At 40.7% G+C, this 25,126-nt stretch overlaps 1 protein-coding gene across 2 annotated transcripts in view; it reads right to left on the bottom strand.

The window, feature by feature from the left end:
- The window catches only part of ILDR2 (immunoglobulin like domain containing receptor 2), a 988,453-nt gene that overhangs the window by 31,902 nt on the left and 931,425 nt on the right, over positions 1 to 25,126 (bottom strand). The gene's annotated exons all lie outside the window — the stretch shown is intronic.

Genomic DNA, 25,126 nt, shown 5'->3' with positions numbered 1-25,126 from the left:
TCTTCAGCGCCTCTTTGAAGATGACATTGGCCGGATCGAAGACTTTTCTTCAGCGCCGCCTGGATGATGACTTCATCGGATGGAAGATTTCTTCAGCGCCGCTTGGAGGATTAACTTCTTCCGCTCCGGATGTCCTCTTCAGTTCCATCGGTGGCTCGGCTGAGTGAAGACAACTAAAGATAGGATGATCTTCAGGGGATTAGTGTTAGGTTTTTGTAAGGGGGGTTTGGGTTAGATTAGGGGTATGTGGGTGGTGGGTTTTAATGTTGGGGGGGGGTTGTATTTTTCTTTTACAGGCAAAAGAGCTGTTTTCTTTGGGGCATGCCCCCACAAATGGCCCTTTTAAGGGCTGGTAAGGTAAAAGAGCTTTGAAATTTATTTAATTTAGAATAGGGTAGGGCATTTTTTTATTTTGGGGGGGTTTGTTATTTTATTAGGGGGCTTAGATTAGGTGTAAGTAGCTTAAAATTGTTGTAATATTTTTAACATGTTTGTAACTTATTTTTTTATTTTTTGTAACTTAGCTTTTTTTATTTTTTGTACTTTAGTTAGTTTATGTAATTGTATTTAATTGTAGTTATTTGTAGGTAGTTTATTTAATTAATTTAATGATAGTGTAGTATTAGGTTTAATTGTAACTTAAGTTAGGATTTATTTTACAGGTAATTTTGTATTTCTTTTAGCTAGGTAGTTATTAAATAGTTAATAACTATTTAATAACTATTCTAACTAGCTAAAATAAATACAAAGTTACCTGTAAAATAAATATAAATCCTAAGATAGCTACAATATAATTATTAATTACATTGTAGCTATCTTCGGGTTTATTTTACAGGTAAGTATTTATTTTTAAATAGGAATAATTTATTAAAGTATAGTGTAGTGTTAGGTGTAATTGTAACTTAGGTTAGGATTTATTTAACAGGTACATTTCTCTTTATTTTAGCTAGGTAAACTATTAAATAGTTAATAACTATTTAATAGCTATTGTACCTGGTTAAAATAAATTGAAAGGTACCTGTAAAATAAAAATAAATCCTAAGATAGCTACAATATAATTATTATTTATATTGTAGCTATATTAGGGTTTATTTTAAAGGTAAGTATTTAGTTTTAAATAGGATTCATTTAGTTAATAAGAGTTAATTTATTTAGATTTATTTAATTAATATTTAAGTTAGGGGGGCGTTAGGGTTAGACTTAGGTTTAGGGGTTAATAATTTTATTACAGTGGCGGCGGCGTAGTGGGGGGCAGGATAGGGGTTAATACATTTATTATAGGTGGCGACGGTGTAGGGGGGGCAGATTAGGGGTTAATAAATTTATTATAGGTGGCGACAGTGTAGGGGGGGCAGGATAGGGGTTAATACATTTAATATAGGTTGCGGCGGGTTCAGGGAGCGGCGGTTTAGGGGTTAATACATTTATTATAGTTGCGGTGGGCTCCGGGAGCGGCGGTTTAGGGGTTAATATGTATAGAGTAGCTTGTGGTGGGCTCCGGGAGCGGCGGTTTAGGGGGTAATAACTTTATTTAGTTGCGGCGGTGTAGGGGGGACAGATTAGTGGTGTTTAGACTCAGGGTACATGTTAGGGTGTTAGGTGCAGACATTTCCCATAGGAATCAATGGGATGTCTGTCAGCAGCGAACATGAACTTTCGCTATGGTCAGACTCCCATTGATTCCTATGGGATCCGCCGCCTCCAGGGGTGGCGGATTGAAAACCAGGTACGCTGGGCCGTAAAAGTGCCGAGCGTACCTGCTAGTTTTTTGATAACTAGCAAAAGTAGTGAGAATGTGCCGCACTTGTGTGCGGAACATCTGGAGTGACGTAAGAATCGATCTGTGTCGGACTGAGTCCGGTGGATCTATGCTTACGTCACAAAATTCTACTTTTGCCGGTCTCGAGCCTTTGATAACTAAGGCGTATCAGCCTCGCCACAAATACGATGCGGAATTCCAGCGTATTTGAGGTTGACGGCTTGATAACTAGGCCCCAATAGCAGTTACATAAAGGTGTGAGACACACATTAGACTTGTTTCTTGTTAGTACATTTAATTAAGGAAATGTGCCCAATATTTTGACATTAGTCTCTCAGTGGCAAGGAATATCTTCATATTGACCACTAGTCCAGTATGTTATGTTCCCTTGATGAGCTTGTGCTTTTTAATAACTAGTTAAACAATAACTATTCAATAACACTTGAAGAGTGTAACATTTCATTTTGACTTTTGCGAAAAGAAAAAAACTGTACTGTACTTTACACCAAGTTGCTCTTAGCTATGAGGCCACATAAGTTTGTAGAAAGTAGAAAAAGCAAGAAAAAAAAAGGGCGGGGGGGGGGGGTCTAGCCTGACCGCAGCATGAATCCAACCAGGCTGGTGACTATAACTCTAGCACTGAGATGCTATTTTATGTCTTGGGGTCTTTCCAAATAGCTATCATCATCTCTTGAAATTATATTTTTCGGACCTTAATGTAGTGATAACACTCTAGTTGTAAGAGTTCAGATATTTGGCAGTGCTACTCATTTTTGTGCAACAATGCTTTTAACAATGTTATACATTATTGAGCACTAGAGGGCAGCAGTGTTTACAACAATGTATGACATTATTTAAAAAATTGGATTCCAATCTTATTATCGGCAACCAGTACTTGTTTTTCATGTTAAGAGCAATCACAATACATCTGATAACACTGTTTCCGTATTGGGAATAGATCGGATTGGCTTGAATATGAAAAAAGTCACCCATATGATGCATACACAGCATCGATCACGGTGATCACAATACACCCCACTTCAAGTTACTTAGAAACATATAATTTGACGGTAGATAAGAACCAAAAAGGCCCATCAAATCTACCCATATTACATCTTACTTTTCTTAGGATAGTCTTATGCATGTACCAGGTGTTTTTAAATTCCTTTACAGTCTTTGGGGTCAATTTAACAAGGGCCAAATGGTCCCTGTTCCTTCAGGCTCGCCGGAAACAGGAGTTAAGAAACAGCAGTCTTAAGACCGCTGCTCTTTAACTCATACGCTGCCTCTGAGGCGCCGTACAGCAATCCACCCCCAATCGGGCTGATTGTCACCCCCTGCTACTGGCCGATTGGCCGCGAATCTGCAGGGAGTGGCATTGCACAAACAGTTCACTAGAACTGCTTGTGCAATGCTGAATGCCGAAAGTGTATGCTGTCCGCATTCAGCGATGTCTGGCGGACATGATACGCTGCACCGTATCATGTTCGCCAGGCATTGTTAAATCGGCCCATTTGTGTTTTCCATCTCTATTGGAAGTTTATTCCATGAAATCCACCAACCTTTCTGTAAAAAGAAAATGCTTCCTCACATTTCTCCTGAATCTGCTACCCTTTAACTTAAAGGGACATTCCGGTCAAATTTTAAATGCATTTAGATTAATTAAATCTTTGAATATAAATATATTTGTAATATATATGTATTGGCAAAAATGATTCTATTAAAATGTACCCCTGTTTTAGTGTTAACATTTTTCTATGCACGTGCATGTGAAGCACAGCTAGATATTCTCAGTGCACCAGCATTTTAAATACTGCAGCTGCTCAGATCACCAGTGGGGCTTGTATTATGTCAGCAATTAACAAATTGGGGCCTATTTATGAAAGGCCTGTCAGACATGATCCGACATTGCGGATCATGTCCATCAGACCTCGCTGAATGCAGAGAGAAATACGCTCTCCGCATTCAGGAGCTTGATAAATGGGCCCCATTGAGTCATTACCAGATGGTACAAGCACCTTAGGCTCTCTGAGCAAGTTCTGTGTTGGACAATAGCCAAAGGTGGTTGATAAAGTGCAAAACTGGCCTCTTTAACATGTTTGCAAGTCATCTAAGATGTTTTGCAATCATTCTATTATCTTGAGAATGTACAAAACACTTTGAAGATTTGTGATTGGGATTTAACAGTTTGTTTATTGGTGACTGAGTTCTTTTGCATCAGTTTTTACAGAAATCAGAAGTCACAAAAAAATGTAATTTACAGTATCTACGCTGTCTATAGGAATAAACATTCGGCAAAGACAAACCTCATTCTGTACAGCGAGGTTTGGAATTGTGGCAATATTTTAAAACTCGTAACTTAGCGGTTTGACAATTCGCATTAAGAGAAATATGAAAATCCAGCTTTAGAAGATGATATAAGTTGCGGCCACTTTCTTCTTATGGAAATTAATTTCCCACTAGATTTTTTTTAATTTTAAGATGAAAATGTTTTGGAAAACAAAGTTTTCTCAATCAATTATTGAAAAAGAAAAAACAAACAAACATCAATGAGCAAACAAGCTTAGTATATTCATCATGCCCCTATACATATGACAATCAGATTGTTTAGCTCTCATCAGAAACACCACTCTATCCAATTGCAGAATACACAGACTCCATTAACCTCATTAATCCATCTTGGTTTTCTGTGATTGACAGCCATTATTGCTGCCATTGTGGGAAAATGTTGATTGGATCTCGTAGGAGTTATGACTCTCTACAGTGTTTGACTCTATAAAATTGTGATCGCTTTGATAAAAAGAAGTCTGATTCCCATGTTGCATGAAATACATTCTTGGGGTTCATGTCCCTTTAAGTACACAGCTGTTACAAACACATGTCTCCAGCAAGGGCTCAGGTTTTTAGTTGAATATTTAGTTGCGTAGCAGACAGTGTGTTTGCTGCTGGGCTTATAGTTACACACAGGGCCCCATCTGGTCCTTATGCTGCCTTGCAGGTATATAAGGGCACTGGGTGCAGTCATGTGTAAGTTTGAGAAAATCCCTATGATTGTATGTACAGTCATTTCCTATAAAAATGCCAAATCTTTAGTCCAGTTTAGGATTAGGAGCCTTAAAAAAAAAAAAATCAAGCTTATAAGTGAAGCTTAAAGGGACAGTAAAGTCAAAATTAAACTATCATGATTCAGATAGAGCGTGCAATTTTAAACAACTTTCCAATTTACTTCTAAGATCAAATTTGCTTTGTTTCCTTGTTATCATTTGTTGAAGAGTAAATCTAGGTAGGCAGATAGGAGCTCGGGAGTGTGCACGTGTCTTTAGCACTCTATGACACCAGTGTTAATGACTATTTATAACTGCTATAAACAATGTTACAAACACTGCTGCCAAATGGCTAAAGATGCATGCACGCTCCTGAGCTCACCTAGGATTGCTCTTTAAGAAACTTTACCAAGAGAACTAAGCAAAAACATAAATTATGACTTACCAGATAATTTCCTTTCCTTCGAAACAGGGAGAGTCCACAGCTGCATTTATTACTTGTGGGAATACAGAACCTGGCCACCAGGAGAAGGCAAAGACACCCCAGATAAAGGCTCAAATACCTCCCCCACTTCCCTCATCCCCCAGTCATTTTGCTGAGGGAACAAGGAAACAGTAGGAGAAATATCAGGGTGAAAAAGGTGCCAGAAGAAAACAAAATAAATTTAGGGCCGCCCATCAAAGAACACGGGCGGGAGCTGTGGACTCTCCCTGTATCGAAGGAAAGGAAATTATCTGGTAAGTCATAATTTATGTTTTCCTTCTTAATACATGGAGAGTCCACAGCTACATTCATTACTTGTGGGAAACAATACCCATGCTACAGAGGACACTGAATGCTAACGGGAGGGTAAAAAAGAGAGGCGGCCCTTAATCTGAGGGCACTACAGCCTGCAAAGCCTTTCTCCCGAAGGCTGCTTCAGCAGAAGCAAAACCATCAAACTTGAAAAATTTGGCAAAAGTATGTAAAGAGGACCAGGTAGCCGCCTTACAATCTGATCCATAGAGGTCTCATATTTGAAGGCCCAAGAGGAAGCCACTGCTCTCGTAGAATGAGCCGTAATCCTCAGAGGAGGCTTAAGTCCCTCTGTCTCATATGCTAAGCGGATGAAACTCCTCAACCATAAAGATAAGGAGGTCGAAGAGGCCCTCTGACTCCTACGCTTCCCAGAATAGATAACAAACAGAGAAGAAGTTTGTCTAAATTCCTTCATAGCCTGAAGATAGAACTTCAAGGCACGAACCACATCCAGATTAAGCAGTAAACATTCCTTCAATGAAGAAGGATTAGGACATAAGGAAGGAACCACAATTTCTTGATTGATGTTGCGATTTGACACAACCTGAGGAAGAAATCCTAACTTAGATCATAGAACAGCCTTATCAGCATGGAACATCAGATAAGGAGGGTCACATTGCAATGCAGCAATCTCAGAGACTCTGCGCATAGCAGCAATAGCTAGTACAGAAAGAACTTTCCAAGACAACAACTTAATGTCAACCTCATGCATAGGGGCCCATTTATCAAGCTCCGAACGGAGCTTGTGGACCCGTGTTTCTGGCGAGTCTTCAGACCGCTGCTCCATAACCCTGTCCGCCTGCTCTGATGAGGCGGACAGGAATCGCCACAATGCAGCCCGATCGAGTACGATCGGGTTGATTGACAACCCCCTTGGCCGCGAGTCTGCAGGGGGCGGAGTTGCACCAGCAGCTCTTGTGAGCTGCTGGTGCAATGCTGAATACGGAGAGTGTATTGCTCTCCGCATTCAGCGATGTCTGTCGGACCTGATTGGCCTCATAGGCTCAAACGGAGCCCGTTGCAAAACCTTAAGAAGAAGATTTAAACTCCAAGGAGGAGCATTAGATCTAAACACCGGCCAGATCCTAGTCAGAACCTTAACAAAAGACTGTACATCCGGAATCTCAGCGAGACTCTAGTGCAGTAAAACAGACAGGGCCAAAATCTGTCCCTTCAAGGAACTAGCTGAGAAGCCCTTCTCCAGTCCCTTCTGGAGAAAAGAAAGAATCCTGGCAATTTTTACTTTGTGCCAGGACAAACCACACTCTTCACACCAGAATAAGTAGGTCCTCCACACCTTATGATAGATGCAACGAGTAACCGGCTTATGAGCTTGAATGAGAGTATCAATAACACTCTCAGAAAACCCTCTCTTGACTAAGACTAAGCGTTCAATCTCCACGCAGTCAGCCTCAGCGAATCTAGGTTTTGATGAAGAAAGGGGCCTTGTTCCAGCAGATCCCTGCGACAAGGTAACCTCCAAGGAAGGAGATGATGACATCCCCACTAGATCCGCGAACCATATCCTTCGCGGCCATGATGGAGCAATCAGTATCTCTGACGACTGCTCCTGTAGGATTCGAGCCACCACTCAAGGATGGAGTGGTAATGGCAGGAAAAGAGAAATTAGATTGAACATCAAAGGCACCACTAATACATCTATTAGCTCCGCCTGAGGATCCCTGGACATCGACCCATATCTGGGTAGCTTGGTATTTAGATGGGACGCCATGAGATCTATCTCTGGCGTTCCTCACCTGTTGCATATTTCCGCAAACACTTTGGGATGGGGAGACCATTCCCCCAGATGAAAAAATTGTCTGCTGAGAAAATCCGCTTCCCAGATGTCCACATCTGGACTGTGGATCGCTGACAGCAAACAGTTGTGGGTCTCCGCCCACTCCAGAATCCGAGATACTTCCCTCATTGCTAGGGAGCTTCTCAATCCCCCCTGATGGTTGAAGTAAGCCACCTAGGATATATTGTCTGATTGGAATTCAGATAAATTGGGATGAACCCAGTAGGGACCAAGCCTTCAGAGCATTGAATAGTGCCTGAAGGTCTATAATGTTGAACAACGGAGGGAGCTCTCCTCCCGCGTCCACAGGCACTGTGCCTTCTTGGCATCCCAAACAGCTCCCCATCCTGACAGACTTGCGTCCGTCGTCACAGTCACCCAGAATGATCTTAAAAAAGGATGTACCTCGGAACAGGTGATCCGGACAGGGCCACCAAGAGAGCGATTCTCTCGACCGGTTGTCCAGAGAAATCTGTTGAGACAGATCCAAATGATCCACTGCCTCAGCATGCACAGTCGCAAAGGCCTGAGGTGGAACCACCTCCTATGACCCAGACAGAACAGAGATAAACTCCTCTCTGTAACTCAGTCAAGAGAAAGGAAATGGAAGCTTTGACCATTCCGGTCACATGGTGTCCAATGCAGGACCGTCCCTGCTATGAGAAAAAGTGTGCCAAGCTTTTAAGCTGCAGAACCTTCAAAGTGAAAATGAAACATGTATGTTCCATCTCAGACTATGAGCCCATAAACATCTCACACATAGCAGCACAAAATCAAATAAAGCATATATCAGTAAACCCAACTGTTCATAATCCCCCTCAGGAGATATTAACCCTTGATTCCATATAGATAAAAGGAGCCACACTGTGACCCTGTCTTCTATGCGTTTGCAATATGTGTAAAAATTTAAACAATCTTACCAGAATCTATGCCGTGGAACAGTGACACGGTCCTTCAAGTTTGACAGATTGTAGCAGCGCCTCTGACATGGACTTGAGTGAAGAAAGCAGGCAGCGAAACTCGTCAACGCTGATTGCTTAAGGAGCTGTTAATATGAGTCTGGATGGGCTCGCAGAAAGACTCTCCCTGCATTTCCAGACTCTAAATTTTGTCAATGCTCTCACTGAGAGGCTGACAAGACTACTTAAAACTCCAGTCCCATCTCGAAGAGTAATACCCTCCATAAGAGACTACCCTGAATCTTCTGACACTTTTCTACCATCCTCCTGTGACGAAAGGCAAAGAATGACTGGGGGATGAGGGAAGTGGGGGAGGTATTTAAGCCTTTGGCTGGGGTGTCTTTGTCTCCTCCTAGTAATGAATGCAGCTGTGGACTCTCCCTGTATTAAGAAGGAAATTGAAAATAGAAGAAAATTGGAAAGCTGTTTAAAATGTCATGCTCTATCAAATCCATTTTACAAGTTTAATTTTGACTTTACTTTCCCTTTAAGGGCCAAAATTAAACTTTACTGATTCAAATAGAATATATATGTTTAAATAATGTTCCAATTAATTGGGACATCCTAAAACATTTAATGTGAAAATGGCTTAATGTAGCTTAATGAGTAAAAAAGTGGCCAAATGTTAATCAATTGCTGCATAATTTTGCACAACCCAAGATTTCCACTATCCAAGCCTATCCTAGAAGTTTAATGGATTTTGGAATTCCACAAGGCAAATGAGTGACATTAAGCTTGTTTTTTGGGGAGCTTAATGTGGCTTAACGTACAAAATTGAACTTAGATGTTAACCAATTTCCACCAAACTTACCACAATACATTAATCTATGGATTCAAACATATTCTGAAAATGTCAGAACATTTGATAAAACATACCAAAAGTTATTCACATTTAACAATTTTTTTACAATCCTAAAACATTTAATGTGAGCAGCTTAATGTAAAAAGAGCTTAATGTACCAAAATTCACCTAAACATTGATCAATTGCCTTGAAACTTGGCAAAAACTCAGTTTGTCACTTTCCAAACCTATCCTAGAAGTTTCATGGTATTTGGTTTCCCACAAGGCAAATGAGTGACATTAAGCTTGTTTTTTGGGGAGCTTAATGTGGCTTAACGTACAAAATTGAACTTAGATCTTAACCAATTTCCCCCAAACTTCTCACAATATATTAATCTATCTATTCAAACATATTCTGAAAATTTCAGGAAATTTGATAAAACATACCAAAAGTTATTCGCATTTAACAATTTTTTTACAATCCTAAAACAATTAATGTGAGCAGCTTAATGTAAAAAGAGCTTAATGTACCAAAATTCACCAAAACTTCAATCAATTGCCTTGAAACTTGGCACAAACTCAGTTTTTCACTTTCCAAACCTATCCTAGAAGTTTCATGGATTTTGGTGTCCCACAAGGCAAATGAGTGACATTAAGCTTGTTTTTTGGGGAGCTTAATGTGGCTTAATGAGTAAAAAAGTGGCCAAATGTTAATCAATTGCTGCATAATTTAGCACAACCCAAGATTTACACTATCCAAGCCTATCCTAGAAGTTTCATGGATTTTGGAATTCCACAAGGGAAATGAGTGACATTAAGCTTGTTTTTTGGGGAGCTTAATATGGCTTAACGTACAAAATTGAACTTAGATGTTAACCAATTTCCACCAAACTTACCACAATACATTAATCTATCGATTCAAACATATTCTGAAAATGTCAGAACATTTGATAAAACATACCAAAAGTTATTCACATTTAACTATTTTTTTACAATCCTAAAACATTTAATGTGAGCAGCTTAATGTAAAAAGAGCATAATGTACCAAAATTCACCTAAACATCGATCAATTGCCTTGAAACTTGGCACAAACTCAGTTTGTCACTTTCCAAACCTATCCTAGAAGTTTCATGGTATTTGGTTTCCCACAAGGCAAATGAGTGACATTAAGCTTGTTTTTTGGGGAGCTTAATGTGGCTTAACGTACAAAATTGAACTTAGATCTTAACCAATTTCCCCCAAACTTCTCACAATATATTAATCTATCTATTCAAACATATTCTGAAAATTTCAGGAAATTTGATAAAACATACCAAAAGTTATTCGCATTTAACAATTTTTTTACAATCCTAAAACAATTAATGTGAGCAGCTTAATGTAAAAAACATAATTTATGCTTACCTGATAAATTCCTTTCTTCTGTTGTGTGATCAGTCCACGGGTCATTATTACTTCTGGGATATAACTCCTCCCCAACAGGAAATGCAAGAGGATTCACCCAGCAGAGCTGCATATAGCTCCTCCCCTCTACGTCAGTCCCAGTCATTCGACCAAGAATCAACGAGAAAGGAGTAACCAAGGGTGAAGTGGTGACTGGAGTATAATTTAAAAAATATTTACCTGCCTTAAAACAGGGCGGGCCGTGGACTGATCACACAACAGAAGAAAGGAATTTATCAGGTAAGCATAAATTATGTTTTCTTCTGTTATGTGTGATCAGTCCACGGGTCATCATTACTTCTGGGATACCAATACCAAAGCAAAAGTACACGGATGACGGGAGGGATAGGCAGGCTCATTATATAGAAGGAACCACTGCCTGAAGAACCTTTCTCCCAAAAATAGCCTCCGAAGAAGCAAAAGTGTCAAATTTGTAAAATTTGGAAAAAGTATGAAGCGAAGACCAAGTTGCAGCCTTGCAAATCTGTTCAACAGAGGCCTCATTCTTAAAGGCCCAAGTGGAAGCCACAGCTCTAGTGGAGTGAGCTGTAATTCTTTCAGGAGGCTGCTGTCCAGCAGTCTCATAGGCTAAACGTATTATGCTACGAAGCCAAAAAGAGAGAGAGGTAGCAGAGGCTTTTTGACCTCTCCTCTGACCAGAGTAAACGACAAACAAGGAAGAAGTTTGGCGAAAATCTTTAGTTGCCTGCAAGTAGAACTTGAGGGCACGAACTACATCCAGATTGTGTAGAAGACGTTCCTTCTTTGAAGAAGGATTTGGACACAAGGATGGTACAACAATCTCTTGATTGATGTTCCTGTTAGTGACTACCTTAGGTAAGAACCCAGGTTTAGTACGCAGAACTACCTTGTCTGAGTGAAAAATCAGATAAGGGGAATCACAATGTAAGGCTGATAACTCAGAGACTCTTCGAGCCGAGGAAATAGCCATTAAAAACAGGACTTTCCAAGATAACATTTTTATATCAATGGAATGAAGGGGTTCAAACGGAACACCCTGTAAAACGTTAAGAACTAAGTTTAAACTCCATGGTGGAGCAACAGCTTTAAATACAGGCTTGATCCTAGCTAAAGCCTGACAAAAGGACTGGACATCTGGATTTTCTGACAGACGTCTGTGTAACAAGATGGACAGAGCTGAAATCTGTCCCTTTAATGAACTAGCTGATAAACCCTTTTCTAAACCTTCTTGTAGAAAAGACAATATCCTAGCGATCCTAACCTTACTCCAGGAGTAACCTTTGGATTCGCACCAGTATAGGTATTTCCGCCATATTTTATGGTAAATCCTTCTGGTAACAGGCTTCCTAGCCTGAATCAGGGTATCAATAACCGACTCAGAAAAACCACGTTTTGATAAAATCAAGCGTTCAATTTCCAAGCAGTCAGCTTCAGAGAAGTTAGATTTTGATGTTTGAATGGACCCTGTATCAGAAGGTCCTGTCTTAGAGGTAGAGACCAAGGCGGACAGGATGACATGTCCACCAGATCTGCATACCAAGTCCTGCGTGGCCATGCAGGTGCTATTAGAATTACTGATGCTCTCTCCTGTTTGATTTTGGCAATCAATCGAGGAAGCAGCGGGAAGGGTGGAAACACATAAGCCATCCTGAAGTTCCAAGGTGCTGTCAAAGCATCTATCAGAACTGCTCCCGGATCCCTGGATCTGGACCCGTAGCGAGGAAGTTTGGCGTTCTGGCGAGACGCCATGAGATCTATCTCTGGTTTGCCCCAACGTCGAAGTATTTGGGCAAAGACCTCCGGATGAAGTTCCCACTCCCCCGGATGAAAAGTCTGGCGACTCAAGAAATCCGCCTCCCAGTTCTCCACTCCCGGGATGTGGATTGCTGACAGGTGGCAAGAGTGAGACTCTGCCCAGCGAATTATCTTTGATACTTCCATCATTGCTAGGGAGCTTCTTGTCCCTCCCTGATGGTTGATGTAAGCTACAGTCGTGATGTTGTCCGACTGAAACCTGATGAACCCCCGAGTTGTTAACTGGGGCCAAGCCAGAAGGGCATTGAGAACCGCTCTCAATTCCAGAATGTTTATTGGAAGGAGACTCTCCTCCTGATTCCATAGTCCCTGAGCCTTCAGAGAATTCCAGACAGCGCCCCAACCTAGTAGGCTGGCGTCTGTTGTTACAATTGTCCAGTCTGGCCTGCTGAATGGCATCCCCCTGGACAGGTGTGGCCGATAAAGCCACCATAGAAGAGAATTTCTGGTCTCTTGATTCAGATTCAGAGTAGGGGACAAATCTGAGTAATCCCCATTCCACTGACTTAGCATGCATAATTGCAGCGGTCTGAGGTGTAGGCGTGCAAAAGGTACTATGTCCATTGCCGCTACCATTAAGCCGATCACCTCCATGCATTGAGCTACTGACGGGTGTTGAATGGAATGAAGGACGCGGCATGCATTTTGAAGCTTTGTTAACCTGTCTTCTGTCAGGTAAATCTTCATTTCTACAGAATCTATAAGAGTCCCCAAGAATGGAACTCTTGTGAGAGGAAAAAGAGAACTCTTCTTTTCGTTCACTTTCCATCCATGCGACCTTAGAAATGCCAGAACCAACTCTGTATGAGACTTGGCAGTTTGAAAGCTTGAAGCTTGTATTAGAATGTCGTCTAGGTACGGAGCTACCGAAATCCCTCGCGGTCTTAGTACCGCTAGAAGGGCACCCAGAACCTTTGTGAAGATTCTTGGAGCCGTAGCCAGTCCGAATGGAAGAGCTACAAACTGGTAGTGCCTGTCTAAGAAGGCAAACCTTAGGTACCGGTGATGATCTTTGTGGATCGGTATGTGAAGGTAAGCATCCTTTAAATCCACTGTGGTCATGTACTGACCCTCTTGGATCATGGGTAAGATTGTCCGAATAGTTTCCATTTTGAACGATGGAACTCTTAGGAATTTGTTTAGAATCTTTAAATCTAAGATTGGCCTGAAAGTTCCCTCTTTTTTGGGAACCACAAACAGGTTTGAGTAGAACCCTTGTCCTTGTTCCGACCGCGGAACCGGATGGATCACTCCCATTAATAACAGATCTTGTACGCAGCGTAGAAACGCTTCTTTCTTTATCTGGTTTGTTGACAGCCTTGACAGATGAAATCTCCCTCTTGGGGGAGATAGTTTGAAGTCTAGAAGGTATCCCTGAGATATGATCTCTAGAGCCCAGGGATCCTGAACATCTCTTGCCCAGGCCTGGGCAAAGAGAGAGAGTCTGCCCCCCACTAGATCCGGTCCCGGATCGGGGGCTCTCGGTTCATGCTGTCTTTGGGGCAGCAGCAGGTTTCCTGGCCTGCTTGCTCTTGTTCCAGGACTGGTTAGGCTTCCAGCCTTGCCTGTAACGAGCAACAGCTCCTTCCTGTTTTGGTGCAGTGGAGGTTGATGCTGCTCCTGTTTTGAAATTCCGAAAGGGCCGAAAATTAGACTGTCTAGCCTTAGCTTTGGCTTTGTCTTGAGGTAGGGCGTGGCCCTTACCACCTGTAATGTCAGCGATAATTTCTTTCAAACCGGGCCCAAATAAAGACTGCCCCTTGAAAGGTATATTAAGTAATTTGGACTTAGAAGTCACATCAGCTGACCAGGATTTTAGCCACAGAGCCCTACGTGCCTGTATGGCGAATCCTGAGTTCTTAGCCGTAAGTTTAGTTAAATGTACTACGGCCTCCGAAATGAAAGAATTAGCTAGTTTAAGGACTCTAAGCCTGTCCGTAATGTCGTCTAGCGTAGATGAACTAAGGTTCTCTTCCAGCGACTCAATCCAAAATGCTGCCGCAGCCGTAATCGGCGCGATACATGCAAGGGGTTGTAATATAAAACCTTGTTGAACAAACATTTTCTTAAGGTAACCCTCTAACTTTTTATCCATTGGATCTGAAAAAGCACAGCTATCCTCCACCGGGATAGTGGTACGCTTAGCTAAAGTAGAAACTGCTCCCTCCACCTTGGGGACCGTCTGCCATAAGTCCCTAGTGGTGGCGTCTATTGGGAACATCTTTCTAAATATTGGAGGGGGTGAGAACGGCACACCGGGTCTATCCCACTCCTTAGTAACAATTTCAGTTAGTCTCTTAGGTATAGGAAAAACGTCAGTACTCGCCGGTACCGCAAAGTATTTATCCAACCTACACAGTTTCTCTGGTATTGCAACGGTGTTACAATCGTTAAGAGCTGCTAAGACCTCCCCTAGTAATACACGGAGGTTCTCCAATTTAAATTTAAAATTTGAAATATCTGAGTCCAATTTGTTTGGATCAGAACCGTCACCCACAGAATGAAGCTCTCCGTCCTCATGCTCTGCGAGCTGTGACGCAGTATCAGACATGGCCCTAGCATTGTCAGCGCACTCTGTTCTCACCCCAGAGTGATCACGCTTGCCTCTTAGTTCTGGTAATTTAGACAAAACTTCAGTCATAACAGTAGCCATATCTTGTAATGTTATCTGTAATGGCCGCCCAGATGTACTAGGCGCCATAATATCACGCACCTCCCGGGCGGGAGATGCAGGTACTGCCGCGTGAGGCGAGTTAGTCGGCATAACTCTCCCCTCGCTGTTTGGTGAAATTTGTTCACATTGTACAGATTGACTTTTATTTAAAGTAGCATCAATACAGTTAGTACATAAATTTCTATTGGGCTCCACCTTGGCATTGGAACAAATGACACAGATATCTTCCTCTGAGTCAGACATGTTTAACACACTAGCAAAAAACTTACAACTTGGTTATAATCTTTTTTAGCAAAAAAATACTGTGCCTCAAAGAGGTACTAAACGATTAAATAACAGTTGAAATAATGAACTGAAAAACAGTTATAGCATCAAACTTTAAAACAACACAACTCTTAGCAAAGGTTTGTTCCCATTAGTAAAATAACAATAATTAAATTTGACATAAAAAGTACAAAGCAACGTTTTTATGCACAGTCACTATAAGAATTCTCACAGCTCTGCTGAGAGAAGTTACCTCCCTTCAAAGAAGTTTGAAGACCCCTGAGATCTGTCAGAGATGAACCGGATCATGCAGGAAAAATAAAAGTGGCTGACTGGAATTTTTTGATGCGTAGTAAAGAGCGCCAAAAACGGCCCCTCCCTCTCCCACACAGCAGTGAAGAGAAACGAAACTGTCACAATTACAAGCAAAAAACTGCCAAGTGGAAAATAATGCCCAAATATCTATTCACACAGTACCTCAGCAATGTAAACGATTCTACATTCCAGCAAAAACGTTTAACATGATAAATAGTTATTAAAGTATTAGTGACCTTTAGCAGAGTAGTTCTGGTGAAATACCATCCCCAGAATACTGAAGTGTATACATACATGTCATTTTAACGGTATGGCAGGATTTTCTCATCAATTCCATTCAGAAAATAAAAACTGCTACATACCTCAATGCAGATTCATCTGCCCGCTGTCCCCTGATCTGAAGCCTTTACCTCCCTCAGATGGCCGAGAACAGCAATATGATCTTAACTACTCCGGTTAAAATCATAGTAAAAAACTCTGGCAGATTCTTCCTCAAACTCTGCCAGAGAAGTAATAACACGCTCCGGTGCTATTGTAAAATAACAAACTTTTGATTGTAGTCATAAAAACTAAGTATAATCACCATAGTCCTCTCACACATCCTATCTAGTCGTTGGGTGCAAGAGAATGACTGGGACTGACGTAGAGGGGAGGAGCTATATGCAGCTCTGCTGGGTGAATCCTCTTGCATTTCCTGTTGGGGAGGAGTTATATCCCAGAAGTAATGATGACCCGTGGACTGATCACACATAACAGAAGAAAGAGCTTAATGTACCAAAATTCACCAAAACTTCAATCTATTGCCTTGAAACTTGGCACAAACTCAGTTTTTCACTTTCTAAACCTATCCTAGAAGTTTCATGGATTTTGGTGTCCCACAAGGCAAATGAGTGACATTAAGCTTGCTTTTTGGGGAGCTTAATGTGGCTTAACGTACAAAATTGAACTTAGATGTTAACCAATTTCCCCCAAACGTCCCACAATACATTCATTAATCTATCTATTCAAACATATTCTAAAATTTTCAGGACATTTGATAAAACATACGAAAAGTTATTTACATTTAACAGTTTTTTTACAATCGTAAAACATATGGGGGCTTATTTATCAAAGCGTCAATCTCGGTGCGTTCACAGGCGTCAATATGCTCGCCAGACATTGCTGCCGCGGATCCACATACAATGCTCTTATTTGTAAAAAAAAACACGTGCGTCAAGTATGGTGCGATGAGCATCGGACTGTTGTTAACTAACAGTCATCAATGTTGCAGTTATTCAGGTTTTTCCTGAGAGAAGCGCTCAACCTGAGAACGAACAATAGCATAATAGCTTGTTCTATGGCTAGTTACCACCCAAGAAGCAGCCTCTTTTTGCCCAACATGTGCCTTTCACAGAGAAGAACTTTCCTGAAGCATATCAGTCTGATCCTGACTTCACAGTACAGCCCAGCCCCGAAATACCAGGCAATCCCTCTCTGAACGAGAGATACAGCAAAACCCCAGACGTACGTTTCGGCCTATTGTGGGCCTCGTCAGTGAGGTGCAGACATATCCCTCTAGGCACACTGAGTAACGGGTCCATGTCTGGATTCCTGCATCACACATAGGGAGACTTCCCTAAGTGTCATAATTTGTATATATATATATATATATATATATATATATATATATATATATATATATATATATATATATATATATATGTGTGAGTGTGTGTGTTATGTCAGAAATCTTTTGCAAACATATTTACATGTCCCTAAATTCCTTTTTTTGTTCTAAACAATGTTGTCTTTCATGTCTCTGTGTCAGTGACGTGCACTCATAAGAGGCAGGTGAGGCAGTGCCTCCCCTGGCCAATGTTGGAATTACAGCCTTTTTTCTAAATTTAAAAAAAAAAAAAAAAAAAAATGCTTTTTTTTTTTCCATTTTTTTTTCATATTAAAAGGTGACCCCCCCTACCCCTGCACCAAATTCAGTATTTATTGCAATTTTATTGTTTTAAAAAAATAACATAATATTAAGTTACTACATTCATATTGTGCAAGAAGGTAGAGGCCAGCTATCCTTCCATTGCGCAATATGAATGTAATTCTCTGTTATGTTATGGGCTGCTTTAGAGACTGCCACCCAGTGGGGAATAATAGCTAATGCAGCAGTCTCTATTGCAGCCCATAACTGCTCCCACCGGAGGCTAGCCTCGGGAGCCCTGCCTGCCCGCCCCTCAGCCAATCAGACATCAGTATGTCTGAGTCTCTAGGCTGAGTTGCCGGGCGGGAAATAGATGCGCAGCCGCATGTGAGTGCTCTGCTCTGCTCTGAGAGTGAGTCAACTGTCAGCCCAGGAGTAGAAGTGGACGTGGAGTCAGTCAGTGGACAGGACGTCAGGACTCAGAAGAGGACACTAGGAGCCGAACAGAGGAGCGTGCACTAGCCACTGAGGTAAGTGACAGATGGTCATGGTGGGTCCGGTCAGCTCAGCAGTCAGATTCAGCACGGCCACACCTGCTCCTGCTGCAATACACTTTTTTATTAGGATCATCATGATCTCTCCTCCTGGTCTGGGGCACTCCATGATTGTTAAGCAAGATGTGTTTACAATTTCATTCACTTCAGTAAATTATGTGATGATCGTGATTTTTTCCTGATCTAAGGGACTTAGGGTGAAGAATCAATTGCATGCCATTTCCAATAGAGCAAATAGTTTTAAAGTTTAACACTACTTGCTCTATGGAAACGCTAATGATTCTTCACCTTCAGTCCCTTTGATCAGGAAAAAATCACGATCATCACATAATTTACTGTAGTGAATGAAATTGTAAACACATCTTGCTTAACAATCATGGAGTGCCCCAGACCAGGAGGAGAGATCATGATGATCCTAATAAAAAGTGTATTGCAGCAGGAGCAGGTGTGGCCGTGCTGAATCTGACTGCTGAGCTGAGGGTGTGTAATTGTGTAGCTGCTGCAATAGGCACAAAATACACTGCAGTATCTCCCTTCAGCCTTCTCCTGTAACTTAAAAGTATAGAGAATCCTGCACAATATTTGCATTGTATGCAGGTTGCAGGGCTAGCTGAGCTCTGTGTGTTATGCTGCCAGCGTTCTCCTCTAAACAGTGTAGCACACAGAGACGATCAGCTTCTATGATCTGTCTGTCTTAGTGCTATCTTTTCTCCTAGCAATAACGTTATGCTGCCTGCTTTCCACAAATAACTTATAGCAGTGCAGGTTAAAGGTTAGTTCCTCCCTCATTCTCCCAGGGCTCTTCCATAACAGACTTGAGAAGTGAGCTAACTTACAAGGTTAGTAAATGTAAGGCTTTTAGAACTTAAAGACTGTGTGAGTTTCTTAGTTTAGAATAACTACTTTTAGTCAGAGCTAGAAATAACTGTTGTGAGCACCCAGTACAATAAGCTTAATTACAGTTGGTCTCATACCCCATATGTTATCAGGAAATAGTTTGCCTTACTGTTTAGTATTAGCATGAGTAGTATTAGTGTTTCTAAAGTTTGTATTTTAATGAATTATTTTAAATTTACCCTGATAAGTGGAAGGGAGGGGGCAGAATATCCTATTTTTCCATAACAGAAAACACATCTGGGTATACACTGTTTTTCTTCATCATTAACACTTTATTTTTTTGTTTTTACCAATCAAATTGAGTCCCTTTTTTAGACTAATGTGGTAGTAACTGGTTCTGTTTTCATTTTTCCAGTAATAAAGTTAATGTTTACTGGCTAATCACTAAGTCATTGTCATGTAATTAATTTATATGAGATAACTATCCCATTGGTATTTGCAGATTTGTTTCTTCTTAAAAAGTCCCAAATATAATGTCAGTGGCATCATTTGTATGTTGTACACAAATGGTGTCTCACTGGCATAAACAAAATGTATATAAATATATATAATATATAATGTATATAAATAGGAGAATGATGGGGACTGTTTAATATACATTGTTATATGTGCTTAGTTTGCTCATGAGGGAGTTTTCCAACTATTAAATAAACTCCATATAATAAATGGCATGGGAATTATTTCTAACTGGAAAGCTCTTTATTATTAGTGAAACAAGGCGAGTATTTTTGATTTAGTAAAAATGAATACATACTATGTGAAAGAAATCTGTCTGTGTATGAAGCTCAACAGTTTCTTTTTTATACAGCAATTGTATTATTATAATTCTATATTATATAATGTGTGTGTGAGACTTTGTGTGAGAGAGGCAGCATGTGAGTCTGTGTCAGTGTGAGTGTGTGAGAAAAGAGAATGTGAGAGACTGCATGAGAGAGAGTGTGTGTGAGACTTTGTGTGAGAGAGGCAGCATGTGAGTCTGTGTCAGTGTGAGTGTGTAAGAAAAGAGAATGTGAGAGACTGCATGAGAGAGAGTGTGTGTGAGACTTTGTGTGAGAGAGGCAGCATGTGAGTCTGTGTCAGTGTGAGTGTGTGAGAAAAGAGAATGTGAGAGACTGCATGAGAGAGAGTGTGTGAGAGACTGTGTGATAGAGGCAGCATGTGAGTCTGTGTCAGTGTGAGTGTGTGAGAAAAGAGAATGTGAGAGACTGCATGAGAGAGAGTGTGTGAGAGACTGTGTGATAGAGGCAGCATGTGAGTCTGTGTCAGTGTGAGTGTGTGAGAAAAGAGAATGTGAGAGACTGCATGAGAGAGAGTGTGTGAGAGACTGTGTGATAGAGACAGCATGTGAGTCTGTGTCAGTGTGAGTGTGTGAGAAAAGAGAATGTGAGAGACTGCATGAGAGAGAGTGTGTGAGAGACTGTGTGATAGAGACAGCATGTGAGTCTGTGTCAGTGTGAGTGTGTAAGAAAAGAGAATGTGAGAGACTGCATGAGAGAGAGTGTGTGAGACTGTGTGATAGAGGCAGCATGTGAGTCTGTGTCAGTGTGAGTGTGTGAGAAGAGAATGTGAGAGACTGCATGAGAGAGAGTGTGTGAGAGACTGTGTGAGAGAGGCAGCATGTGAGTCTGTGTCAGTGTGAGTGTGTGAGAAAAGAGAATGTGAGAGACTGCATGAGAGAGAGTGTGTGAGAGACTGTGTGATAGAGGCAGCATGTGAGTCTGTGTCAGTGTGAGTGTGTGAGAAAAGAGAATGTGAGAGACTGCATGAGAGAGAGTGTGTGAGAGACTGTGTGATAGAGGCAGCATGTGAGTCTGTGTCAGTGTGAGTGTGTGAGAAAAGAGAATGTGAGAGACTGCATGAGAGTGAGTGTGTGAGAGACTGTGTGATAGAGGCAGCATGTGAGTCTGTGTCAGTGTGAGTGTGTGAGAAAAGAGAATGTGAGAGACTGCATGAGAGTGAGTGTGTGAGAGACTGTGTGATAGAGGCAGCATGTGAGTCTGTGTCAGTGTGAGTGTGTGAGAAAAGAGAATGTGAGAGACTGCATGAGAGAGAGTGTGTGAGAGACTGTGTGATAGAGGCAGCATGTGAGTCTGTGTCAGTGTGAGTGTGTGAGAAAAGAGAATGTGAGAGACAGCATGAGAGAGAGTGTTTGAGAGACTGTGTGATAGAGGCAGCATGTGAGTCTGTGTCAGTGTGAGTGTGTGAGAAAAGAGAATGTGAGAGACTGCATGAGAGAGAGTGTGTGAGAGACTGTGTGATAGAGGCAGCATGTGAGTCTGTGTCAGTGTGAGTGTGTAAGAAAAGAGAATGTGAGAGACTGCATGAGAGAGAGTGTGTGAGAGACTGTGTGATAGAGGAAGCATGTGAGTCTGTGTCAGTGTGAGTGTGTGAGAAAAGAGAATGTGAGAGAATGCACGAGAGAGAGTGTGTGAGAGACTGTGTGATAGAGGCAGCATGTGAGTCTGTGTCAGTGTGAGTGTGTGAGAAAAGAGAATGTGAGAGACTGCATGAGAGAGAGTGTGTGAGAGACTGTGTGATAGAGGCAGCATGTGAGTCTGTGTCAGTGTGAGTGTGTGAGAAAAGAGAATGTGAGAGAATGCACGAGAGAGAGTGTGTGAGAGACTGTGTGATAGAGGCAGCATGTGAGTCTGTGTCAGTGTGAGTGTGTGAGAAAAGAGAATGTGAGAGAATGCACGAGAGAGAGTGTGTGAGAGACTGTGTGATAGAGGCAGCATGTGAGTCTGTGTCAGTGTGAGTGTGTGAGAAAAGAGAATGTGAGAGAATGCACGAGAGAGAGTGTGTGAGAGACTGTGTGATAGAGGCAGCATGTGAGTCTGTGTCAGTGTGAGTGTGTGAGAAAAGAGAATGTGAGAGACTGCATGAGAGAGAGTGTGTGAGAGACTGTGTGATAGAGGCAGCATGTGAGTCTGTGTCAGTGTGAGTGTGTGAGAAAAGAGAATGTGAGAGAATGCACGAGAGAGAGTGTGTGAGAGACTGTGTGATAGAGGCAGCATGTGAGTCTGTGTCAGTGTGAGTGTGTGAGAAAAGAGAATGTGAGAGACTGCATGAGGGAAAGTGTGTGAGAGACTTTGTATGAAAGAGAGGGAAAAGGAATACCTGAGAGAGAGGGAGAGTGTTAGAAAGTTGAGGAAAGGGGGAGAGAAACAGTGTGAGAGAGTGTAGGAGAATCTAAGAGAGAGGAGGAGAGAGACAGGTGGAGGGTTTGAGAGTTCTTCCTTTTCATGTAATTAAGATCTTTAAATTCAGTAATTTCTATCTCTCTGACCTTGAAATTCAACCTGCTGGCTTTTTGAGGCTAACCCAGCTATATAGCTGTCTTTGATTTGCTATAATTGACAGAAACTACAATTAAAGACAGATATGTAGCATGGTTATCCCCGAAAAAGCCACTGGGGTGCATTGCAATTTCTGAGAGTAGGAAATTACATATTTTCTGGGCTAAATTACATGCATAGGGAGCAAAATAAAAAAATGAAAATATCTTTGCATGTAATTTAGCTCTGCAAATTCAGTAATTTCTAACTATTAGACCTTAAAATGCACACTGCAGCTTTTTCAAGGCTAACCCTGATACATAACTAACTTTAAATTGTTTTAATTAGCACAAACTATAATTAAAAACATGTATGTATTAGTATTAGCCTTGAAGAAGCCAGCACAGTGTATTTTAAGGTCTGACAGTAATACATTTATTTAGCTCCCTTGATGTGTAATTTAGCTCTGCCTCTGCACATTTAGTAAATTCTAACTCTCAGAATTCCACTCTACTGGCTTTTTTTAAGAATAACTCTGCTACATAGATGTCTTTAATGTGCTTGAATTTACAGAAACTACAATTAAAGACAGTCATGTAGCATGGTTAGCCTTGAACAGCCAGCAGGTTGAATTTTAAGGTATTAGAGTTAGAAATCACCACATTTGCAGAGCTAAATCCTGCCATCATGAGGCAAATCAATTATAACGGCTCACTGTGTGCACTGTCACCCTTTCTAAATCTACTCTGTATATAATAATTTAATAAACAGTTTAATAAATTAATATGTACAGGCTAAGAGTTAGTCTAGTGACAGTGAAAGTTGAAAGTAACAAGGCTGTTATAAGACTACTTAATGACAGTGGAAGGTTTAAGGAAACAAAAACACAAAAATATTTATAATAATAATAATAAACACATTTCCTTAAGTAAGCGCTAAAATGCCCAAACAGCAGTATTTTAATTGGGAAAATTCAGGTGTACTTATATTAATGCCAACTACAGACTTTGCTGCTGCCCAGCATATATAGTAGTGTGTTTTATAATGTGAGAGGCTCAGCTGTTCCGAGGTGCATAAATATTAGTGCCAATTACAGTCCTTGCTGCTCAGTATAAGGCTTTATCGGGTTCATATATATGTTTCTCGGGTGTATCGTAGCGACTGCCTCACCAGTCTCTGAACTCACTGCACGTCACTGCTCTGTGTTTATTTATACCAATATATGTATATTATGATCTTGACACTTTGATAATTACGGCAGATTCCATTTGCATCAGATATGACGTGAGATTCTAGTGGATTCCATCTTATTATCAGTTGAAGCTTTGATAAATTGGCCCCTAAATGTTTTAGGATTGTAAAAAAATGGTTTAATGTAAATAACTTTTGGTATATTTTATCAAATATCCTGAAATTTTCAGAATATGTTTGAATAGATAGATTAATGTATTGTGAGCAGTTTGGGGGAAATTGGTTAACATCTAAGTTCAATTTTGTACGTTAAGCCACATTAAGCTCCACCAAAAAAACAAGCTTAATGTCACTCATTTGCCTTGTGGGACACCAAAATCCATGAAACTTCTAGGATAGGTTCGGAAAGTGAAAAACTGAGTTTGTGCCAAGTTTCAAGGCAATTGGTTGAAGTTTTGGAGAATTTTGGTACATTAAGCTCTTTTTGCATTAAGCTGCTCACATTAAATGTTTTAGGATTGTAAAAAATTTGTTTAATGCGAATAACTTTTGGTATGTTTTATCAAATTTCCTGAAATTTTCAGAATATGTTTGAATAGATAGATTAATATATTGTGAGAAGTTTGGGGGAAATTGGTTAAGATCTAAGTTCAATTTTGTACGTTAAGCCACATTAAGCTCCCCAAAAAACAAGCTTAATGTCACTCATTTGCCTTGTGGGAAACCAAATACCATGAAACTTCTAGGATAGGTTTGGAAAGTGACAGACTGAGTTTGTGCCAAGTTTCAAGGCAATTGATCGATGTTTAGGTGAATTTTGGTACATTAAGCTCTTTTTACATTAAGCTGCTCACATTAAATGTTTTAGGATTGTAAAAAAATTGTTAAATGTGAATAACTTTTGGTATGTTTTATCAAATGTTCTGAAATTTTCAGAATATGTTTGAATCCATAGATTAATGTATTGTGGTAAGTTTGGTGGAAATTGGTTAACATCTAAGTTCAATTTTGTACGTTAAGCCACATTAAGCTCCCTAAAAAACAAGCTTAATGTCACTCATTTGCCTTGTGGAATTCCAAAATCCATGAAACTTCTAGGATAGGCTTGGATAGTGAAAATCTTGGGTTGTGCAAAATTATGTAGCAATTGATTAACATTTGGCCACTTTTTTACTCATTAAGCTACATTAAGCCATTTTCATATTAAATGTTTTAGGATGTCCCAATTAATTTCACGTGTCCAGAGCACTATATGGCAGCAGTGTTTGTAGCAATATTATACAAGTAGCCTACAGAGGGAGCTTTAGCCTCAGCAGGCAGTGCTGAGTGACAGCAGGAAACATCTTGTCTCAGTGACAACCCCGGCACTAACTGATCATTAGCACAAAATTCTCCCACCATCCCAGTGCTCTGACATGAACACCAATCTCTATCACTTCCACACAAAGCTGTCTCACAAGCACACACATCTTTACCTTCACCCACACATGCACTAATCCCATATGCAAACCTAGGATTTTAATCTAATGTCTCTCCTCACTTGCTATAGGTGCCCATAGCTTGCCTAAACCCCAAGCCTGGCTGATTATTTCTCCCTTCCCTTGATATTTCTCTATATTTTGCTCTCCCTTTCCTGCTGTAAAAATAATATCTTCAGTAGACAGACAATAAAT

The sequence above is a fragment of the Bombina bombina genome, chromosome 3, assembly GCF_027579735.1.
Source record: "Bombina bombina isolate aBomBom1 chromosome 3, aBomBom1.pri, whole genome shotgun sequence".
NCBI lineage: Eukaryota > Metazoa > Chordata > Amphibia > Anura > Bombinatoridae > Bombina > Bombina bombina.
The sequence above is the reverse complement of the archived record's forward strand: the minus strand, read 5'-3'. Positions and strand labels throughout refer to the sequence as shown.